The sequence below is a fragment of the Hypanus sabinus genome, chromosome 3, assembly GCF_030144855.1.
Source record: "Hypanus sabinus isolate sHypSab1 chromosome 3, sHypSab1.hap1, whole genome shotgun sequence".
Taxonomy (NCBI): domain Eukaryota; kingdom Metazoa; phylum Chordata; class Chondrichthyes; order Myliobatiformes; family Dasyatidae; genus Hypanus; species Hypanus sabinus.
Genome location: NC_082708.1, coordinates 61,683,034 through 61,707,726, shown reverse-complemented (window position 1 = coordinate 61,707,726; position 24,693 = coordinate 61,683,034). Strand labels below are relative to the sequence as shown.

At 39.4% G+C, this 24,693-nt stretch overlaps 1 protein-coding gene across 1 annotated transcript in view; it reads left to right on the top strand.

Moving 5' to 3' along the window:
• tenm4 (teneurin transmembrane protein 4) overlaps positions 1-24,693 on the top strand; it is a 1,643,409-nt gene that overhangs the window by 58,266 nt on the left and 1,560,450 nt on the right. The gene's annotated exons all lie outside the window — the stretch shown is intronic.

The following is a 24,693-nucleotide window of genomic DNA, read 5'->3' as shown; positions in this document are numbered from 1 at the left end:
AGCATCAAGGTATGAATTTAAGACAGGAATGAAATACAAAAGCTAAATTTAATAAATCGGTAATTCATGTGGACTTTTACTTCTTTTCAATCACAAAGTTCAATATTTTGGAATTCTGGAATTTCTGAATTTTGGAGTTCTACACCTGAAAAACAGGAAAGCAGAACCTCCCAGCTAACAGGAAAAAAATGTTAATGGACAAAGCTCTCAAGTTCCATTTCATTTTAAAATAAAGCAATCAGCCCACGTAGGAAGAGGCACTATAGAGCATTCAGTTCCAAGAGGATCAGGAAATGCAATCAGGGAGAACCAAAGGCCCTGGGGGGATTTGTCTCAAACATATATCCTACTAAATTATAAACGTATAGACACACTGGCTCAGTAATTCCCTGTAAAAGTGAATACAACTGGACTATCACTAGATAATTCACTGGCAATCTCATGTTTTCAGTCAACTAAGGACAAGCAGAGAACTCCATCCTAACCAAAATTAGGACTGCTCAATCCAAGGGATCAAAGTGCAGTATCATGTAGGGCCAACTTCAAGTTCTCAATTCACTGGGATTTGATAGTTCCGGTTACTCCATGGAATAATCTCATTAAAGTGATTCACTTTAAGAAGCCTTAACTTCAGAAACCGAACAGCTCTTGGACAAAAATACCCACTTAAAAGTTATTTCATTAATTAAAGTCATGTGCTTATCTATTAAAAATATCTTACTGGATACTCATTGTAATCACCCACTGTTTGCACATTTATGTAACTGACAGATTAGTGTCCTTGTCTTATCTATTCATCAAGAACAGTCAAATTTTCATTTAAAGGCATGTTGGACTTGTGTAACTATTATTCTTGATCCCAGTGATAATTAGGGATATAAAATTATCAATCTGAATTGAGCTGGTGAGGGAAGTTGAGGCTGCCATGCTGTTACCCTTAATTCTCCCACTGGGGAAGTATAATACATTAGCAATGGTGTTCTGTATTTCATTAAATAAATCTCAGTACAATAGTTCGTTAATCTAGAAAAAGAAAACTGTCAAAAAATCTACTGTACACAAAAATAAAGTTAAAAAAATGCTGAACAATTTTGAAGCATTTTTCTGTTAATGAGGAGTGGCATGGATGTATTGCTGCTCTCAATGGTGTAAGTGAATACTCTTTAATTGAAACTGAAGGACTCCAGTTTATTGCTGTAATGCAAATTCTTAGAAGCATGCATGTCTTCAGTTGTGAAAAATGGAAGATTTACTGTGATTTTTGTTTTGCTTGTAAAAGTCTGTTTTTATTACTTTTAAATCAAAGTGCAGATGAACATAACAGCTAAACAATGACAAAACAGTTTAAGCATTCTGTTTATCCATTAACCCTACCACTCCCCTCCCCTTTGATCACTGCTTACTAAATCTTTCTGCCTACTCAAGGCCTAGACACATGGGCTCAACATGGGCTTTTACTGAGTGCAAGACTTGACAAATTACTAGAAGTTACAATAAATTAAATAATATAAAAGAGGAATAGTAAGGTAGTGTTCATAGCTTCCCAGACTATTTGGAAATCTGATGGCAGAGGGGAAGCAGCTCCTGAAACATTGAGAGCATCTTCAGCTTCCGTTACTTCCTCCCTGATGTTAGTAACAAGAAGCAGGTATGTAGCAGATGGCAAGGATGCTTAATGATTGATGCCACTTTCCTGAGGCATCTCATTTTGAAGATGGTGGGAAGTCCTGCACCCTTGATAGAGCTGCCTGAGTCTACAGCCCTTTGCAGCCTTTTTCGGTGCTTTGCATTAGAGCTTCCATACCAGCAGTGATACAACCAGTTAAAATGTCCTCCATCTGTCATGGTCCAGTCCGTGAAATCTGTATGCCGGTTCACAGTCCAGTCTGTGGACTCCAGACTCTGGGTCTTCTGGCTGTCCCTTGCTTCAGTTGGGTTTAATTATAGGCACGTGATGCTCGTTTTGGAGCTGGAAAAGAAGTGGCCCTGGAGTCAAATGTAGGGGCTGGTTTTTCTCATCAGTATCCCCTTGGAGCAACATGTGGTGGAAGGCTAGAGAAGCCATGTGTGATCTCTAGGCCTAGTTTGAGTACAACTGCTTCATGGAGTCTTGTTGTCTCTAGTTGGAGCAGTCATTGGGGCATGGATTTGTCCATTTCCGGGGCCAGCTGAGTGGCTGTCTGCCACTTTGAGCTAGATATGGATTCAGCTGTTTCTGTAGTCAGCCAAGGTTGCTGGCTGCCTTGAGACTTGGAGCTCCCTTCCTGTTCTTGCCTCTGTGGGGGAAGCCAGGTTGTGTTTGCTGTTACCCTGTGGTTGAATCTGTCCCTTCCTGTCCTTGCCTTTGTCGGGTAAGTTAGACCATTCTTGCTGTTACCCTGTGGTTGGATCTGTCCCTTCCTGTCCTTGCCTCTGTGGGGGAAGCCAGGTTGTCTTTGCTGTTGTCCTGAAGCAGGACTATTCTCTTCCCCTCCCCATCTGAATCCCTGACAGTTTCCTTTGTGGTTTACCACAGTAGTCATCCTAGCCTGGTGTCCTAGGAAGGGTCCTGGCCTGTGCTCTAAGAAGGGGAGCCTCATGCAGTCCAGTAGCCATGTCATGTCCTTGCCTAGTTCTGGGGTCTGAGTCTGAGTCAAGACCCAGGTTCTGGGTCCTTGTCCAGTCTCTGGCTTGGAGTCCAAGCCCAGGCTCCTAGTCCTGGTTCCCAGTTCCTTGTCCTGGTCCTGCTTTCCTAGCCCGATTATGTGTTCCTGTCCCAGTTCCTAGTCTGTGTCCAGTCCTGTCCCTAACTCTAGTCCAGTCCAGTTCCCAGTACTTCAGTGTCTGTGCCTTGCATTTGGGTCTGCCTTCAATGCCCCCTGTTTGACACCATCATACTTCTATAAAAGTTTCCTATGCATTCCTTCTGAGTGGTGTGGACAAGAAACTGCTGAAAGTGGATATGTTATAACCCTGCTCAAACCAAATGGATCATATATATGCCTGGTAAACTATGGAACAAATTGTTGTGTGAGTGTAGAAAAGTCACTGAATTGATGCATAAGCATTGAATTTCTATGAGAAAGGATGTGTTACTCAGCTAGTCACACATAAGTGCACATTTCTACATATTCAGTTCGTCTGTTCTTCTGTCTCAGTGACTGCCCTCAACAAAAAAAAACAAATGATAAAAATGGTGCATTTGGAGGTGTTCCGCTGTGAATCCAAATTGTAGCAAATTGAATGGGTTTATTTGGATTTTACTTTGGATTCATCTCTATAAAATAGCAACAAACATTTCATTGTAGTTTATTTTTTGGGATCACTTCACAAAAAATTATCTGATTTAATGTTATTTTCCTGTGACTGAACTAGTTAGCCAGAGAATAGTCCTGTGATATGATGGCAAGTTCAATAGTTAACAAAATAATTTAGCATTCCGATCTGTCCCGGGCTCTCCATTTTGGCGAATACAAATCATATTTAAGAAAAGTAAAATGGGCTTGAGCGATGTGATGCCACTCTCGATTATCCTTGTTTGCAGCAGTTTACAATTTGAAAAATTAAAAAAATAAAATATTAGAAATTCTTAGTAATGCTCTTGGCCCTGAAGATCACTCGTGTTAGTAACAGTGAATCATTTGTGTGCCATGGCAGGTTTTGCTGTGCTGGATTTCACCAATAAGGCTCTCAAAAGACTGATCATAATTGGTGCCACCCATTTCGGGCCATGTCTCAAACAGTGACAGGAAGAAGTGCAGGAATTAGATAGCCTATGGATATTATCAACACAACAAGCTCTTGCTCAATGCCAGTAAAACTGAAATGTTTGTCTTTGACTTTGTAAAGCAGGGAGGAGTACATGCCTCTGTCTGTATCAATGGTGCTGAGGAAATGGTCGAGAGTTTCAGGTTCTTGTTGTAAAACCATACCACAAAGACATGCTGTGGTCAGCCATATAGATACTATGGCTAAGAAAGCACACCAATGGAACTATATTCTTAGAAAGCGAAGGAAATTCAACATCTCCTCAAAACCCATCATCATTTTTCCAGAAAGCATCTTATCCAGTACATCTCAACATGATATAGCAACTGTTTTGTCCAAGGCCACAACCAACTGCAGAGAGTTGCATCTCAGTCCATCAGACAATCAGAATTTTAACTGTGTCTATACTTCCTACTGGCTCAGGAAAGCAAACAAGATAGTCAAAGACTCCTTTCATCCTGGACTTTCTCCCTTATTCCCCTTCCATCAGGCAGAGATACAGAAGCTCAAGAACACATACCAAAGGATCAAGAATAGCATCTATCTCCCATTTATAAAATGCATGTTTGGACCTCATATTTGATAAAGATAAACTGTTGATATCTCAGTCTACCTCATCATGGCCCTTGCATTTTATTTGTATAACTGCACCATACTTTTGCTGCACTTGTAAAACTATATTGTTCTTTCAGTTGTTTTCAAGTTTCAAGTTTAATTATCATTCAACCATACATGAATATAGCCACGTGAAACACTTTCTTTAGAGTCAAGATGCAATAGCACATAGCACAAATGGCACATGTGGTTATTAGATTAGATTATGAGGACACTTGGTCCTTGTTTATTGTCATTTAGAAATGCATGAATGCATTAAGAAATGATTCAATTTTCCTCCAGAGTGATATCACAAAAAAGCAGGACAAACCAAAGACTAACACTGACAAAGCCACATAATTATATAGTTACAGCAGTGCAAAGCAATACCATAATTTAATAAAGAACAGTCCATGGGCACAGTAAAAAAAAAAGTCAAGTCCTGATCAACTCCGGTAGACCCGATATCAGGCAGCAAAAAGGGAGAAACTCTCTCTCTGCCATAAACTCCCAGGCACCGACAGGTGATTCATTGGAAGCACCCGACCACAGCAGACTCTGAGTCCGTCTGAAAACTCCGAGCCTCTGACCAGCCGCTCCGATACAGCCTCCTAAGTGCCATCCTCTGCCAAGCATCTTCAACCTCATCCTGGCCGCTGAAATAAGCAAAGTCGCAGTCTCGGAGGCCTTCTCTTCCGGAGATTCCGGACCACAGCAGCAGCAGCCAAGCGGGCATTTCAGAAGTTTCTCCAGATGTTCCTCCACGCTCCCACATCTGTCTCCATCAAATCAGGATTGTGCACAGTACCCTACTTAACACATAACAGATATCATTTCACTGGAGAGGCCGCGCACACTGCGTCACGCTGCCATCTTCTATGATTTGATGGTTATGATGGTTGATGGTTTGATGGTTCTTCTATGGTTATGATTTCAGTAAAACAGTCACAAAAAGAAAAAAAAATATATAATATATACAGTGCTTATAAAAAGTGTTTGATGCTCCTTGGAAGTTTTCATGTGTTATTGTTTTACACCATTGAATCAAAGTGGATTTAATTTGCCTTTTTTTGACACTGATCAACAGAAAAACTCTTCTGCGTCAAAGTGAAAACAAATCTCTACAAAGTGACCTAAATTAATTATATACAGAAAATGCAAAACAATTGATTGCTTGAGTATTCACCCCGTTTAATATGACAATTCAAATCATCACTGGTGCAGCCAGCTGGTTTCAAAAGTCACATAAGTAATTAAATGGAGATCTGTGTTTGGAGATCTGTATGTAGTCGAGGTGTTTCAATCGATCGTAGTAAAAATACACCTGTATCTGGAAGGTCCAACTGCTGGTGAGTCAGTATCCTGGCAAAATCTACACCATGAAGATGAAAGAGCACTCCACACAACTCCACAAAAAGGCTGTTGAAAAGCACAAGTCAGGAGATGGGTACAAGAACATTTCCAAGTCACTGAATATTCCTTGCAGTCCAGTTAAGTCTGCCTAGAGCTTAATATCTCTTGCTGTACATCTGTACACCTGCCTAGAGTAGGCCATCCTCAATAACTGAGTGAGCATGCAAGAAGGGGACTAGTGAGGGAGGCCACCAAGAGACCTATGACAGCTCTGGAGGAATTACTACAAGCTTCAGTGGCTGAGATGGGAGAGACTGCACATACAACAACTGTTACCCGGGTGCTTCACCAGTGGCAGGTTTATTGGAGAGTGGCAAAGAGAAAGCCACTGTTGGAAAAAAATAACGCACATGAAATTTTGGCTAGAGTTTACCAGAAGACCTGAGGGAAGTCTGAAGTCAGCTGAAAGAAGGCTGTATGGTCAGATGAAACCAAAATTGAGCTTTATGGCCATCAGACTAAACACGATATTTGGCGTAAGCTGAATACTGGACATCATAAAAAAGACACCATCCCTCCCATGAAGCATGCTGGTGGCTGCATCATGCTGCAGGGATGCTTCACTGCAGCAGGCCCTGGAAGTCTTGTGAAGGTAGAAGGGAAAATGCAGCAAAATCTTGGAGGAAAACCTGATGCAGTCTGCAAGAGAACTATTGACTTGGAAGAGGATTTATTTTCCAGCAAAACATTGACCCCAATTATAAAGCCAAAGCTACACAGGAATGGCTTAACAACAACGAACTTAATATCTTCCAGTGGCCACGTCAAAATCCAGACCTCAATCCAACTGAGAATTTGTGGCTGGACTTGAAAAGGGTTGTTCACTCGCAATTCCCATGCAGTCTAACAGAGGTCAAGCAGTTTTGTAAAGAAGAATGGGGAAAAAATTGAAGTGTCCAGGTATGCAAAGCTGATAGAGACCTATTCACACAGACTCAAAGCTGTAATTACTGCCAAAGGTGCATCTACTAAATACTGTCTCGAAGAGGGTGAATACCTAAGCAATCAATTATTTTGAATTTTATATTTGCAATTAATTTAGATCACTTCGTAGAGATAAGTTTTCACTTTGACATGAAAGAGTCTTTTTCTGTTGATCAATGTCAAAAAAGCCAAATTAAATCCACTGTGAATCAATGTTGTAAAACAATAAAACATGCACTCTTCCAAGAGGGAGTGAATACTTTTAATAGGCATGTAATATATCTCAAGCTCAGTTGTCCTGGCCAAGCTTGTTCTTCCTGTTGTTTTCCTTTTGCACTACCTCTGTGTACTTCTTGCAGAGAGTATTTCTAATACATCCCCAATTAGAAAAGTCATTCTATGTATTTGGAGAAATAGCTAACTGTTTTAGTTTGTGTTTTACATCTATCTGATGCACACATATGTATTGCACTAGGTGCTGTTTTGAATAGATCATCATACATCAAGATGCAACTTTGAATCATCAATACCAGTGTCATTTTTACTGAAAGAATATGAATATTATGAAATCCTCTTTCCTGTTGCTTCAGATTGCCACTGAAATTAGTTCAATGTCTTGTCCCAGCCTTGAACAATGCAGATAATAGAAATATGGCCTTTCTCTAGGTAACTGCTGGATTCTGATTCTTTCAGGAAACAGGTATACATGTTACTTCAAGATAATTTTAAAGTGCTAATAGATAAAAGAGAGTTGAATAACTGGGCTGAACTGAACTGCTCCCACAATCTATGGACTTACTTTCAAGAGCTCTTCATCTCATGTTCTCAGTATTTATTCCTTATTTATTATTAGATATTTTCTTTTTGTATTTGCACAGTCAGTTGTTTTCTTTCTTACTGATTGTTTGTATGTCCTATTTGGTATGAGGCTTATCATAAACCAAACATTGATTCAGTTAGATTAACAAACCCGACTACTTCGAACTTGATTGATGGAAATCGGGTCACTTACAGCCGCAGTGGCAACTGGAGATGAAGCAGTTAATTATGAAATTTAAGGATTTATGTCCCAATGTCCCGAAACAAACATAATAGCCTCCAATGATGTTGATGTCGGGGATGATAAACCGATTAAACAGCATCCTTATCACATGAACATTGAAAAATGTAAACTTGCTGAACAAAAAATTGAGTATATGCTGAAAAGTGGTATTATTCAGCCTTCTAACTCAGATTGGAGTTTGCCTTGTGTTATTGTGCCTAAACCAGATGGTAGTGTTAGGTTTTGCACTTTATAGAAAGGTAGATGCTGTAACAAAAACAGATGCTTATCCTATCCCCAGAGTAGATGATTGTATAGACAAGGTTGGAAAAGCTAAGTTTTTTACAAAGATTGATCTGTTTAAAGGGTATTGGTGTGTTCCATTGACGGATAAAGGTAGAGAAATGTCTGCATTTGTAACACCTTCTGGGCTGTTATGCATACATTGTTCTGCCATTTGGAATGAAAAATGCTCCAGGAACATTCCAGAGAATGATTAATTCTGTAATTCAAGAGTTAAAACATACAGATGCCTATATTGATGATTTATTCATGGGAAATGATATGTGGGAAGCCCATATTTCTGCAATGGAAAAGCTGTTTGACAGGCTTTCAAAGACCAATCTTACTGTTAACTTAGCCAAAAGTGAATTTGGACATGCTACTGTGACCTATCTTGGTCATGTAGTAGGACAGCGCTGGCTGGCTCCTGTTTGGGAGATTCCTGAAGTTCCCAATCCAACTGGTAAAAATGTACTTAGAAGGTTTTTGGGAATGGTTGGATATTATTGTAAATTCTATAAGAACTTTGCTGATATCACTCTCCCTTTGACCAACCTCCTGAAAAAAGGTGTGAAGTTTGTTTGGACAGAACTTTGTCAGGAAGCATTTGATAAATTGAAAGCCATTTTATGTCATCAACCTGTACTCGAGTCAACAGCCATTCTCTATAGCTGTGGATGCCGGTGATGAAGCTGCAGGAGCAGTGTTATAACAAAAGAGTGATGATGATGTTCACCATCCTGTGGCTTACTTTTCAGAGAAATTCAATGGGCATCAAAAAAATTATTCCACCATAAAGAAAGAGTTGTTGTCACTTATCTTGGCTTTGCAGCATTTTGATGTTTATGTTGCCCAGCTCTTTAACCGCTTGTGGTTTATACAGATCATAATCCATTAGTATTTTTGAGTAACGTGAAGGACAAAAACAGACAGTTGTTAAAGTGGAGTTTGATTCTGCAGGAATATGATCTCTTAATTACTCACATTAAGGGCAAAGATAATATAATTGCAGATTGCCTTTCTAGATGTTAAGCTTGCAATGTATTTTAAGAGTGGAGTGGAATTTATTTTGATGTATACACTTCTGCAATGTATTATATTGGTTTGGAGTATGCTATATGCTAACCATACATGTATTGTTTCAGACAATACATATATGGCAGGACTATGACGTCAGTCAGAGGCTGACACGGGACGAGAGAGAGAGAGTTGCTTCAGCTTGTCACAGCTGAGGCTTGCAACTCTCCTCTGCCCTCAAGGATAGGTTAAACATCGGCATGCAGAGCATAATGGAAAAGTGATGATATTCCTGTGACAGGTCATTTTTGGAGATAATTCATATGTGGATTTGGAATGACACAAAGGACAAGATCTACGGCAACTAATACTTTGTTTACCATAGAACCATAGAACATTACAGCACAGAAACGGGTCTTTTGACCCTTCTTGCCTGTGCCAAACCATTTTTCTGCCTAGTCCCACTGACCTGCACCTGGCCCATATCCCTGATATTACCAGATTTCCTGATGTGGAACCTGTGGACTACATCATACTTACCTTCTCTTTTCATTACAACATGGATTACAAATTATCTCTCTCCCATCATAAATTACGTGGATGACAGAACTTTCCTACTTTACCATCTCAAGACTCTAAGCCTTGATCGTCCCAGGCTCGGTGGTTTGGCAGCTATACTTGCACATATATACACATAATACTGTTAACTTTTGTTTATTTTGGTTGAGTTACTATATTATAAGTAGATACTAATAAAGATAATGGTTTTAACATTAAAACCTGACTCAACATGAAATCTCTTGCTGCTGGTTCATTTCTAAAATGTTACAACATGCCAAATCTCTTCAAACTTCTATTGAAGTATAGCCACTGCCTTGCCTTCTTTACAACTACATTGATATGTTGGGACCAGGTTAGATCCTCAGAGATCTTGACACCTGGGAACTTGAAACTATTCCTCTCCATCATTTCATCATGGCTGATTTATTATCCCTGTCAATACACATTCTGCCTTCTCCCCGTAACTATTGACACACTTACTAATCAAGCACGTATCAAGCTTCACTTTAAGTATATCCACTGTCTTGGCTTCCTTAGTTTCTGTGACAATGAATTCCACAGATTCACCACCCCTTGGCTCAAAAAATTTCTTATTATCTCTGTTCTAGAGGGACATTCTTAAATTTTGAGCCTGTGCTGTCTAGTGTTCAACTCCTCCACTATAAGAAACATCCTACTCTATCTAGAACTTTTAATATTTGAGAGGTTTCAGTGAGATTCCTCTCTCTGCTCCTAAACTCTAGCAAGCACAGGCCACAAACTGCTCTTCATACAATAATCCTTTCATTCCCGGAATCATTCTTGTGAACCTCTGGTCTAACCAACACCATAGAAAGCTTCTGCAACACATCTTTGCTTTTACGTTATAGTCCTTTTGAAATGACTGCTAAAACTGTATTTGCCTTCTTTATCACTGACTCATCCTAAAGGAAGGCTTCCAAGCTCCTTTGCACCTCTGATTTCTGAATGTCCTCTCCATTTGGAAAATAGTCTATGTCTTTATTTCTTCTACCAGACACTTCCCTACACTGTTTTCTTTCTACCATGTTGTTGCCCATTCTACTAACCTAAGTCCTTCTACATACTTTATCTGCCTTTTCACCTATTGTTATATCATCTGCTGTAAACTTGTCTGAAAATCCATCAATTCCATCATCCAAATCATTGTTATATAATGTGAAAAGAAGTGGTACCAACATCAACCACTGCAGAATGCCACCAGTCACTTGCAGCTGACCAGAAAAGCCTCCTTTATTCCCACACTTTGCCCCCATCAGGCAGTTAATCCTCTATCCATGCTAGAACATTTCCTGTAATACCATGAGCTTTTATCTTGTTCAGCAACCTCATGTGCAGCACTTTGGCAAAGGTTTCCTGCAATAACAACATCAGTGGACTCCATTTTGTCTAACCTACCAGTTATTTCCTCAAAGATTTCCAACAGATTTGACAGGCAATATTTCCCCTTGAGGCCTATTTTACCATTGGCCTCCAAGTACCCTGAAGCCTCATCTTAATAATGGACTCCAATGGCAGTCTTGGTTGCCATTAAACAATGACAGAGCACTTGGTCACACCGATATCTCTGGCTTCCAACCAAGGTGTAAGGTGTAATTGTTCATCCGTAAGTCTTTTTTTATATGATCCTACAGTGTTATTGGATATTAAAAAAATCACCAGGTACTGTTGGTGTACCTCCTTAGTGAGTTGTTGTATAGTGTTGGATCTTAGCATGGGCCTGTTGCATACTGTGTCATTGTCTGTTACAGCCACCCAGGGAAAAAGTTATTGGACGTGCTATTTGGACCAATAAATGATTGTTTGGGATGTTTTTCTTGTGATTGCAACTCTCTGTTGGACATTAGTAATGTAGAACACTGCGAGTCCAATTCATTGGTGAGTGTGACAGCAGGAGAGCTGTGTGGCTCTGGTTGCTGCACAGACCAGGCCCAGATGCAGCCACCCAGGAGAGGAGACACTGGAAACAGTGTGTGTGAGAGCAGAGGCACAGAAGGTACACTGGAGTCTGTGCTGGATGGGGGTGGGGGGGTGGTCTGGACCCTCCCATCGGAGCTTCTCTCTCGACTCCACTTATTGGAAGACAAGCTGGGTTGCGTTTGCCTATGGCTGAACAAACAAATGATGGGGAACTGCTGCATGAATGTTCTTGCAGAAACATGGCTCCAGGACAACGTCCCATGCACCATGTCACTCAGGGACCTGGACTTTGTTTTTTATTGTGACTGTTTTGTTTTTCTGGTATCATAACTATATATGCTAGATCTGCTATGTGCTGTATGTGACTGTTGGTACTGTGTTTTACAACTAGGTCCCGGAGCAATGCTGCTTTGTTTGGTGGTATACACGTGTATGGTTGTATAACAATTAAACATGAACTTGACCATCTTCTCAACCACTGAAGTCAGACTAACTGGCCTATAATTTCCCTTCTTTTGCTTCCTTCCCTTCTTAAAGAGTTGAGTGACATTTGCAATTTTCCAGTCCTTTGGAACTATTCCAGAACCTAGTGATTCTTGAAACATCATTACTAATGCATCCACAGATCTCTTCAGAATCCTGTGGTGTGGTCTCTTTGGTCCAGGCAATTTATCTAACTTTTCAGCTTCCCAAGCACCTTCTCCTTATCAATAGCAACAACACTCACTTTTGCCCCTGTCAATCTCAAATTTCTGGCTTACAGCTGGTGTCTTCCACAGTGAAGACCGAAGCAAATAATTACTGTGCTTGTCCATTATTTTCTGTCCTCTATTATGATCTCTCCAGTGGCATTATACAGAGCTTCGATATCTACTCCCACCTCTTAGTACATCTGAAGAAACTTTTGGCATCTTTTTTTATATTATCAGCTAAATTACCTTCATTTTTCATCTTTTCTCTCCTTATTGCTTTTTGGTTGCCTGCTTTTGGTTTTTAAAAGCTTTCCAATTCTCTAACTTCTCACTAATTTTTGTTACATTACATTCCCTCTCTTTTGCTTTTAAGAAGTCTTTGACTTCCCTTGTCACCATGGTTGCAACATCATCCCTTTAGAATATTCCTTCTTTGAGATGTATCTATCCTGCACCTTCTGAATTGCTCCCAGAAACTCCAGCCATTTCTGTTCTGTTGTCATCCTTGTTAGTGTTCTCTTCCAAGCAATTTTACACAGCTCAGAAAATCTCTCATGCCTCTGTAATTCCATTTATACCCCTGGAATACTGATGCACCTGATTTTAGCTTCTCCTTCTCAAATTGCAGGGTGAATTCTGTAATATTATAATCACTGTCTCCTTTGGGTTTTTTTATCTTAAGCTCCTGAATCAAATTTGGTTCATTACACAGCACCCAATCTGGGACTGCATTTTCCCTAGTTGGCTTGACTACCAGCTGCTCTTAAAAAGTCATCTCATAAGCATTCTACAAATTCCTTCTCTTGGGATCCAGCACAAACCTAATTTTCCCAATCTGCTGCATTTTGAAATCCCCTATGACTATCATAACATTGCCCTTTTTATATGCCTTTTCAGTCTCCCATTGTAATTTGTTTTCCACATCCTGGCTACTAGTTGGACGCCTGTATATAATTCCCATCAGGGTCTTCTTACCATTGCAGTTTTTTAATACTACCCATAAGGATTCTACATTTTCCAATCCTATGACACCTCTTTCTAAAGATTTGATTTCATTTTTGCCAACAGAGCCACTCCATCCCTTCTGCCTACCTGCCTGTCCTTTTCCTACACTGTGTATCCTTGGATGCTAAGGTGAGTGCTTGTGATATTTGAAGCCTACCATGAAAGATGTGATTTCAAATATTACAAAATTCCCTGCATTGATTTAGCCTTTGCAACCTTTATTGTTCTTAATTGTTATACAACTTCAACTCCTAACTATAACTGTTTTCTCATCTTACAAGTATTTTTGACTCTGAATGCAACTCCCCCCTAGTGATAACTTGAAGTAATCTGTGTCTGTACAGTGATGTAAATTTTTCTGCAGAACCCCAACTAGGTGTCAAAGTTTTTCCCCCAACAATTTTAATAATACAAAGTGTCACACCCATACACAATGATAAAATGATTGTTTACACTGTCTCCCTTTAGTTGTATCATTGTGTTCAAATCAGCTGTGTATCCTGATGATGATCTTAATTGGACCTTTTAGCCAGAGAGTGGCGACTCTGTGGAATTCTTTGCCACAGGCAGCAGTGGAGGCCAAGTTTTTATATATATTTAAGGCAGAGGTTGATAGATCTTTGATTGGTCAGGGCATGAAGGGATAAGGGGAGAAGGCAAGAGGATGGGACTGAGGGGATAATTGGATCAGCCATGGTGAAATGGCAGAGCAGACTTGATGGGCCAAATAGCCTAATTCTGGCCCTATATCTTATGGTCTGAACATCAATTGGTTTGAAGAAAAGAATTCTAGACATATTGCACTATATAAAAAATCTCATTCTGATTATCCTTTAGTGTGTGTTTCTTTGAATAGTCACTCTACAGACATTAGATAATTCTGTCCTTGACTCAGTCATATTTCAATCTGAATGGCTTTTTTATAGGTTCTTCAGCTTATACTGTTTAAGAGAGTTCTTTTAAAAGCCTTGTGGTCCCTGTGACATTCTGAGAGGCACACGGTGGTCAGTTATGATTCAAAGCTGATTTAATATTGGTTCCCCTGAACTTAAATGCATCCTTGATGCAGGTAAGTAACATACTCAATTGTCACATTGAACTTCAGTTGTAGTGGTTTCAACAGTCCTACTTTGTGCTCACCAACTCGGGAGTTATTCTTGGGTCTGTATCTCTTAAGAGTACAACAATTAATTTAAATTATACACTCAGTGGCCACATTATTAGGTACCCCTGTACACCTGCTCAATAATACTAATATCTGATCAGCCACTCTAGACATAAAAGCATGTAGACATGATCAAGAGGTTGTTCAGACCTAATATCAGAATGAGGAAGAAATGCATTCTAAGTGACTTTGACCATGTATGATTTGGTGCCAGACAGGGTGTTTTCAGTATCTCAGAAACTGCTGTTCACATAGGATTTTCACAGATAACAGTCTGTAAGGCTTACAGAGAATGGTGCCAGAAAAGCTATTGCTAGTGGCAGATCTATGAGTAAAATGTCTCATTAATGAGAGAGGTCAGACTGGTTCAAGCTGATAGGAAGGTGACAGTAACTCAAATTAACATGTGTTGCAACAGTGGTGTGCAGAACGGCATCTCTGACTGTACAATGCATTTGACCTTGAAGGTGATGGGCTACAGCAACAGAAGACCATGAACATACACTTTGTTAGATTCAGGAGATTCCTAATACTCTGTCAGAGATCAACTTATTATTTATTTGTGCAAAATGAAACATTTGGAAACTCAGTATCCAGATTACTTCTGGGTTTAAAATAAAATACAAAATCATTCTCAAACATAACCAAGATTAATAAATATAGAATATGCAGAAGGATTCTGTATATATCCCAAAAAGCTCTGTGCAATTCAAAGCTCGTTCTCTATTATTTCAAGAGGAAAATTGTAATGAAATATTGGAACATGAGAAAGATATCTTAATTAAATAGATATTTTAATGAAGCTGAAAAGACAAACCAAAGTATAACAAAGTTAACAAACTTATATTTATTGTTCAACCTTTCTTTTGAAACTTTAATACATGAGTTGGAAAAGAAAAAAAGTAATTGAATAAATATTGTCAAATCTGATCCCTATTGCCATCCTGTGGTGATAATATAAAACTGCAGGTTTGCAGGAGTCCATGACAATCCAACTGCAAAAACAATGATAGGACAAAAGTAATCTGACCAACAAACAACCAATATTTAAAAGTAAAACATTAGTATAAGGTTGTTGAATGATAAACATTAAACTACAAAGGAATTTTTGATAAGACTGTTATATATATGACACCTAAGTCCAAATGGATAGCTTATAAAAGAAAAACAGTAACTGTAACCTGTTTCTTTTAAGTATATTATTAGAGGTGTAAAACTCACTTATTCAGATAGACATGGTTTCATTTGTAATACATTATATAAAATAAAAGCAAGGATATTTTCTTTTCTAATCCTCTGTCTTACAACAATGTATTTTTAATACAGGACTCAGATACACTTTGGAACAACATACTTACTGGAACCGGTCCTTGAACTTTTAGGCTCAAAGCATTTTATCCTGCCAAATTGCTTTTCCTGGTTCAATGCAAAGAACTGTCCTCCTGACTGACTCAGGCAGAAACAGAAATGACCTTAAGAATGACGTTTAAAAATGAAGAATTAGACATGAGACTGATGGGAAATGAAATGAGTCAGTGGAGGTTGCTTCAATCTCAAATCAGTCACAGTAAGAAAAATAGAGTGAGTCGAACAAAGATATGGTTAGAAGAATAATGTATTAAAACCTGATATTTTTAAAAGCTCCCTGAACAATTCAATACCTGAAAGAATGAGACTTCACACTTGTCATACTGAACTTACTACCATTAAGGTTGAATGACAGTAATTGACAATTATAATAATGTTAACAGTATACTAATTAGATGGTTATTTCCATTGCATTTAATACTTTTCCACTACACAAATACAACTTCACAGTGATTCTAAGACAGTTGATGAATGCCACATTTACAAGGGTATTTCCCCTCAGTACAATTCTGAGAGCAGTTATTAATTGTCACATTTTATCATGCCTCTGTTAACTTCCTGAAATTCTCAATCATTTATGTGGCTACTTTCTAATCTGAGCCATATTTTGACTTTCTGGGCTCACAGGTACATTACCACAGATTCTCTCTTATTTATATCTCTCCTAAGTGAACAACATTTTGGACCGGCAGACAGATGACAGTGAGTTTTGCTTTATTCAATCATAGGAGTAAGAAATGGTTTGTTTTCTCTTTAGGTAACGTTAGCATTGATGAATGTTGTTCAAATAAGAGCTAAGAGGGAAGGATGCATGTTCCAATTTTAAAATATGTTTGAAACAGTTGTATGATTTAGTGCTGAATCATAACATGGATATACATGGATAACATGGATAACACTCACATGTTGTCCCCTTTCTCAAATGTATTTTTATTGGCAAAAGAGTTGCCACCTTTGCTATGGCTGAACTGTGGATTTAATCTAATGATGAGCCTGTAGATCAGTGACTTTGCTGATGTGTTCACCTGATTGGATGCCAGCTGGTTTAAGTTGATGGACAAATTTACTATGGCTCCGCTGGTTGCATGGTATGGAAACTAGACTTCAAAGTGCTGGAAAATATGAATGATGAAGATATAAACAGATGAGTTAAATTCAGGCATGATTGTTACCATAGAGGTTATATAAGCAAAATGAACAAATTCTGTTCAGTAAAAATTGGTGGTAACAACATGACTATTCTTTGCTTTCAGGGGCAGGATTGCAACTAATTTAGTTAATACTGTAACAATATCATAGAATGTCATCAAATTTATGGTCATGTTCACAAGAACGGAGAGATACATTGACAATAAAATTTTGCATAATAGGCACATAGGTACAGTCAATGCAGAGAATATCAAGTACATATCAATCGTGCACAAATTCTACAGGACAGTGAAGAGAGGGAGAAAGCAAAGACTGCAAAACAAAACATGACTGCAAAAATAGAAAGAAACAAGATCAGTAACATCCATGGTAGTGCAAGAGATGGTCCATAATGTTCCTTTGCTGATATAGGGTGAGGGTTGTGCAGGTTAAATCAAGAACATAATAGCTGTAATAAAAGTGATTGTTTCTGAATCTGGTATGTGGAACTTCAAATGTCTGTACCTGCTGGCTGACTGTATGGTTTGAAGAGAGGCTGACCCAGATGGTGGGAATCATCGATAATGGATGCCATCTTATGTAAGCAGCACCTCTTCTAGATGTTGTCAGCAGTGGGGATGTCTGTGCCATCTATAGTCTGGGCAATGTTCACTACTCTCTGCAGCTTTTTTCATTCATGTTCATTGGGGTTAACATACCAGGCTAGGATGCAAAAATTCAGGATACTTTTAACTTTTAACCAGTGCATCTGTAGAAGTTCATTACTTTACTTAGTAGCATGCCTGATCTCCTCCAGCTTCAAAGAAAGTTGAGCACTAGTGCACCACCTTTGTAATTTCATCAATGTACTGGGCCCAGGACAGGTCATCAAGGTATTAATGACCTGGAATCTGAAAAAGGTGTACTCTCTCCTCCTTTAATCTACGCGTAAGAATTGGTACATGGCTTCCTGACTTCCCTTTCTGAGATTAATAATCAGATCCTTGATTATAATAACATTCAGCATGAGTTTGTTCTTGTGGCATGACTCAGTTGGATGTTCTATCTCATCCCCTTCTGCTGATTCATCACCAGCTGCGACTTGGCCAACAACAGTGGTGTTATCAGAAAATTTATGAACGATACACAGTTGTGAGTATAAGAGAGTAGAGCAGAGGACTAAGCATGTAGCTTTGAGGTCCACCTCTGTTGATAATCGATGAGGAGATGATGCCACTACCAATCTCTATTGATTAAGTTATTCCACTGAGGAGATCAAGACAAAAAGACTGTCAGACACAGGATCAAAATTAGGTAATTTGACCCATCGAGTCTGCTCTGTCATTCAATCATGGCTGATTCATTTTTTACCCCTCTTCAGCCCCACTGCTCGACATTCTCCCCATAACCTTTCAAGTCACATCCAATCAAGAACCTATAAAGCTCACCCTCAAATACACCCAACGACCTGGCCTCCACAGCTACATGTGGTACTAAATTCCACAAATTTACCACCTTCTGGCTAAAGAAATTTCTCCATGTCTCTGATTTAAATGGACACCCCTCTATCCTGAGGCTGTGTCCTCATGTCCCAGACTTCCCACCTGGGAAACATCCTTTCCACTCCTACCATGTCTAGGTGTTTCAAAGATTTCAGTGAAATCCCCCCTCATTCTTCTGAATTCCAGTGAATAGACACAGAGCAATCAAACGTTCCTCATATGATAACACTTTCATTCCCAGAATCATCCTTCTGAGCCTCCTCTGAGCTCTCTCTAATGCTAGTACAACTTTTCTTAGTTGAGGGGGCCAAAACTGTTTACAATACTCAAGGTGAGGCCTCACCAGTGCTTTATAAAGCCTCAGCATCACATCCCTGCTTTTGTACTCTATCTAGACCTCTCAAAAATAATGCTAACATTGCATTTGCCGTACTCACCACTGACTCTACCTGCAAGTTAACCTTTAGGTTGTTCTACACAAGGACTCCTAATTTTCTTTGCATCTCAGCTTTTGTGGATTTTCTCCCCATTTAGTAAATAGTCTGCACATTTATTTCTTCTACCAAAATGCAGGACCATGGATTTTCCAACAACGTCTTTCATTTGCCATTTTCTTGCCCATTCTCCGAATCTGTCTAAGGCCTTCTGCAGCCTACCTGTTTTTTCAACACTACCTACCCCTCCACTAATCTTCATATCATCTGCAAACGTGGCAACAAAACCATCTAGTCCATCATCTAAATCATTAATATGCAGCATGAAAAGAAGTGGTCCAACACCAACACCTGCGGAACACCACTAGTAGCCAACCAGAAAAGGATCCTTTCATTTCCACTAGCTGCCTCTTACCAATCAGCCTATGCTCTAACCACACCAGTAAATTTCTTCTAATACCATGGGCTCTTGACTTGGTAAACAGCCTCATGTGCAGCACTTTGTTAAAGGCCGTCTGAAAGTCTAAATATACCACATCCACTGCATTCCCTTTATCTATTCCATCTGTAATCACCTCAAAGAATGCCAACAGGTTCATCAGGCAAGGTTTTCCCTGAAGGAAACCATGCTGACTTCGTCCTGCCCTGTCCTGAGTCACCAAGTACTCCATAACCTCATCCTTAACAATTGACTCCAAAATATTCCCAACCACTGAGGTCAGGGTAACTGGTCTATAATTTCCTTTCTGCTGTCTTCCTCCTTTCTTAAAGAGTGGAGTGACATTTGCAATTTTCCAGTCCTCTGGCACCATGCCAGAGTCCAATGATTCTTGACATGCATTATCAACCTGATTTTTACAATCAACATGCATGTTGAAATCTCCCATGACTATCATAACATTACACTTTTGACATGTCTTTTCTATTTCCTGTTGTAATCCGTGGTCCACATCTCAGCTACTGTTGGGAAACCTGTATATAACTGCCATCAGGGTCCTTTTACCCCTGCAGTTTTTTTAACCCAACCCACAAGGATTCAACATCTTCTGATCCTATGTCACATCTTTCTACTGATTTGATGCCATTCTTTACCAGCATAGTCACATCAACCCCCACACATTCAGGATCCATTTTCAAAGGAAAGTAGAAAGGCCCAGGACTTGGAGTTTGGTGATAAATTTGGGGGAAATGATAGTGTTAAATTCCAAACTGTACTTTATGGACAGCATCCTTAACATATGCATTCCTGACGTACAAATGTTCTAGAACTGAGAGGAGAACTGGTGAAATAATGCTTGCTGTTGACCTGTTGTGGTGATAGGAAAACTGAAGGGGATTCAGGCCATCCCTGAGGCTGGAGTTCATTTGTACCATAATCAACCTCTAAAGACACTTCATTATGGTGGATATAAGTGCTACTGGATGGTAGTCATTCATAGAGGACACAGTGCACTTCTTGAGTACAGATAATATACCTTCTTGAAGCAGGTAGAAACCTCAGACCACAGAAACAAAAGTTTGAAAATATTCCAGATATCCATGATGTTAAGTTGATAAGCAGAAGTTTACTTCTAATTTTTGTTTTCAAGGACCGTAGTTAAAGAAACATCATAACATGTCTTTCTTGAAGATATTTCTAATAATTTATCTCTGGTAGTATGCAAAGTAAGGTTAAAGCAGTCTGATACACAATATATTGCATATGGTACATTTGAGCAAATGTATCCAATAAATTTAATAGCTTTTGTTCACTCATTGCAATATTTCATTGTTGTCATAGTTTTATGTAGGCAGTCAGCATATCATGCTGAAATGTTGCTTCGGGGGCAGGTGAAACAGAACTGAATTTCTCTGTGCATTAATTGTGTCACATTTTTGTGCAATATTAGTGAATAGCATATTTATTTTTCCCCGTTTTCCCCCCATGTTTACCCTAGGAATGTTCTATCCCCTGGCTCAGTTGGAAAGAAATGAAGTGCAGCTATGTTGCTTTCACAATGTGCTCCTGCATCTACATTTGTATTTGCAGAGTAAACAGATTCAACAGTCGCCTGCCACTGAAGAGAAAATGAGCTTTACCTGTCTGTTTCACTTTATTTTCTAGTTAATTATCAGTGAGACCCCTACAGCGGAAGGGCTGTCAAAAGGATGGTGGTCTGAGAATTCAATCATAGAATTGAACAGATTACCTAGATCCAAAGTTGTGAGAGTGAGGCATTGCATTCATTTTCTGTGTGTTGCTATATAAGACCTCCATTGGTCGAGGTGGACCATGGATGTTGCGTCCTAGCTGTTGAAGTCATCACAAGGCAGTATGCAAGCAAGGGCAGTATGATATGGAGAGCAAGCTGTTGACCATGTAGCAGACTCCCCTCTCCACATACAATGAATCCAGAGTTTTGGCAGAGACTGGTGCAGTTTCAGTATCAGTGGCATTGTAGGAGTTCCCAATCAGTGCTGAACCCAGCGCAGGACTGCTATTGTGACTCCAGATACAGGTTTTTCCTTCGGGTGCATTCCTGAAGCCTTCCACATGAGTGATTATACCCACAAGGCAGCAGAGGTTTGAAATCAAAGTTTTCATTTTAGTAGATGAGCTGCCAAATACAGCTGTTGAGCCCCATCTGCCCGAAGGGGTACAGCAGCAATTCCCTTTTCAAAGGGACCCCACTGCACATCACCTTGATGGGTTCTAGAATTTGGCAGAAGTTTGCAAAGTAAGCAGCTTCTGAAAAGTTACAGTGGGAAATGCATTCCTGTTAGACTAGCTTGACTATGTTAAGTCCTGTCCTTTTTGTCTGTGCAGAGTTCAAGTCAAGTCACTTTTATTGTCATTTTGACCATATCTGCTGGTACAGTGCATAGTAAAAATGAGACAACATTTTTCAGGACCATGGTGTTACATGACACACTACAAAAACTAGACTGAACTACGTAAAAAAAAAACAACACAGAAAGCTACACTAGACTACAGACCTACACAGGATAGCATAAAGTGCACAAAACAGTGCAGGCATTACAATAAATAATAAAAAGAACAATAGGGTAGTAAGGAGTCAGTCCAGGCTTCGGGTATTGAGGAGTCTGATAGCTTGGGGGAAGAAACTGTTACATAGTCTGGTTGTGAGAGCCCAAATGCTTTGGTGCCTTTTCCCAGACAGCAGGAGGGAGAAGAGATTGTATGAGTGGTGCGTGGGGTCCTTCATAATGCTGATTCCTTTGTAGATGCAGCATGTAGTGTAGATGTCCATGATGTCGGGAAGAGAGACCCCGATGATCTTCTCAGCTGACCTCACTATCTGCTGCAGGGTCTTACGATCCGAGATGGTGCAATTTCCGAACCAGGCGGTGATGCAGTTGCTCAGGATGCTCTCAATACAACCCCTGTAGAATGTGATGATGACTGGGGGGCGGGGGGGGAATGGACTTTCCTCAGCCTTCGCAGAAAGTAAAGATGCTGTTGGGCTTTCTTTGCTATGAAGCTGGTGTTGAGGGACCAGGTGAGATTCTCCAAGAAATTTGGTGCTCTTTACGATCTCTACCAAGGAGCCATCGATGTTCAGCGAGGAGTGGTTACTCCGTGCCCTCCTGAAGTCAACAACCATCTCTTTTGTTCACACTAACAGACAGGTTGTTGGCTCTGCACCAGTCCGTCAACCGCTGCACCTCCTCTTTGTAAGCTGACTCGTCGTTCTTGCATGCTCTCCCTGTGATCTCATGGGTTCAATCTGGATTTTCCAGTTTCCTTACACATCCCAACAATGTGTGGGGTAGTAGGTTAATTAGCTGCTGCAGATTGCCCCAGATATGTAGCTGAAGTGGTCAAATCTTGAGAGATGGGGAGGGGACATAGCTGACTGCTCATCCAAGATTAATTTTGTATGAACTGACTCTCAGGGTAGATGGTTCAATATTGAAAATGTCTCATTTACTTACAAACTCCTAAAAAAGGGAAGAATATTTCAATATCATCTAGCCAGGAAAAACTGACAAGATTGCATCTAATAGATTGAAGTATAAAATCATTAGGACTGTTAAAGGCACACATCCTGATTTGACCTGGTAGGTACCATGGTGATTAAAGTCAGCTCCATAATCAAGAAGGCCTTCAACACCAAGATAGTGAATCAAAATGAGAATATGAGAAATGTCCTGGATTGTATGGTGTGAATGTGGGCTTTATGGGCAAATGTTTTTTTTCATATTTTCAGTGACGTAAAGTTGCCAGATTATGAAAATATCCAAATGATGATCACTAGAAGAAAGGGGAGCCTGACAGACTGCTTTGCCATAAACGTCATATATTGACTACCGCTCATCACTTTAATAACAAAACATGAAACATGCTTACTGGATCAAACGGTAGTCACTCTAACAAATAAAACATTGGTTAATCTTATAAAGATTCAATTCTTCTGGGTGGTTCAACTGATGCTGCATAGCTTGAGTAGTTTATAACGTCTCTCATACAGATATGATGTGCACAAATTAGATATGAATAGTCTTCAGATATTATGGACATAGGGCTTTCTTTTTTTCTATCACAATTTTTAACAATGCCAAGAATATTATTAACCTTATACTTCCTTCAATACGATCGGAACAATAGGCAGTTTGGTGAGTGCAATCTTTCCAAGGTAGAAAATGAAACTCTCACGTCAAACTTACAAACTAGTGCTTGGCCGTTAAACCAGAGTTGTCATTCAGGGTCCTATTATTGAAACTGCTTGGTTAAAACAAGGGCTGTAGTTCAGGTCCCCTTTATTGAAACAGCCCAGTTAAATTTTCTTTTGAGAGGCAGAACAATAGAAAGTGCGGTTAATCTGAAGCCAACATTAATTGACTCTTAGTGTTGCCTTTGCTTCTCTCACCACAAAAACTGCTTGACCTGTTAAGTCTTTCAAGCATTTTCTAAATCTCCTTCATTTCCATTCTTGATGCTGAAGCTTTCTTTTTAATTTGGGGGTTCACCTCCCTTTGGGTAAGTGGTAAAGTTGGGAGAAAGGCACAATAATTAAAATTAATATTTTAGTCTATAGTTACAATAGGAATTGAGATGGAAAATTAAAATACACATTTCTCTGCAGTGTAAAGATTGGGAGCTTATGACTCAATCATTTTGAAACTGCTGGTCTCATTAGAATGCTAGCTTTGCAGCTGGCACCTGAGCAAATTTTAACCCGACTCGTCAACTGATGCGGTTTTAATGTAAAAGTTGACTGTCCAAGTGCGAAAACAAGCAGATAGCAGATTTACTCCCTGTTCTGTATAACTGTTGATCAGTTATGACTGGTTCCCTATTTTTATTGTGCTACCAAAGCTGAATTGCTATTCTAGTGTCTCGCATCAAATTGACAATTGCCTTTTATTTAGCACAATTTGGAACCTTCAACACTATTAAGCTTGCACCTCTGATTTCAGGTAAAGATTGTTTAAACCTTTCTGGTTCGCTGACTGCATTGAGGTTGACTCGTTGCAGCAGACTTAATGGTATTTGCACAGTGGTCAACAAATTAATCTTTTCACTGTGTATTCTTCACAGTGGAATGCTTATGAAAACACAAACACTTAAATCAAAAACTAAACTGGATCTTCACTGCTTCCTGTTGCAATACTTGAGTGTTTAGGACAAATGCATATTCATTGTAATACCTTGATAAATGGCAGAAGACTTTCCCCAGTTGTGCTTTTCTTAAGTAAATATATCAATCTTTACTGGGCCCACAAAATGAGAGAGGAAGTCCTTCATGTGACAGACATCAAATTAGCAATGTGGACTATTGTGCTACAGTGTAATATTTCATCAGTTCTTACTGAATTCCAGCTTCTTTTTCCTCAGATTTACTGTTACAGTTTAATATTCTAAAATTCTCATGTGTAT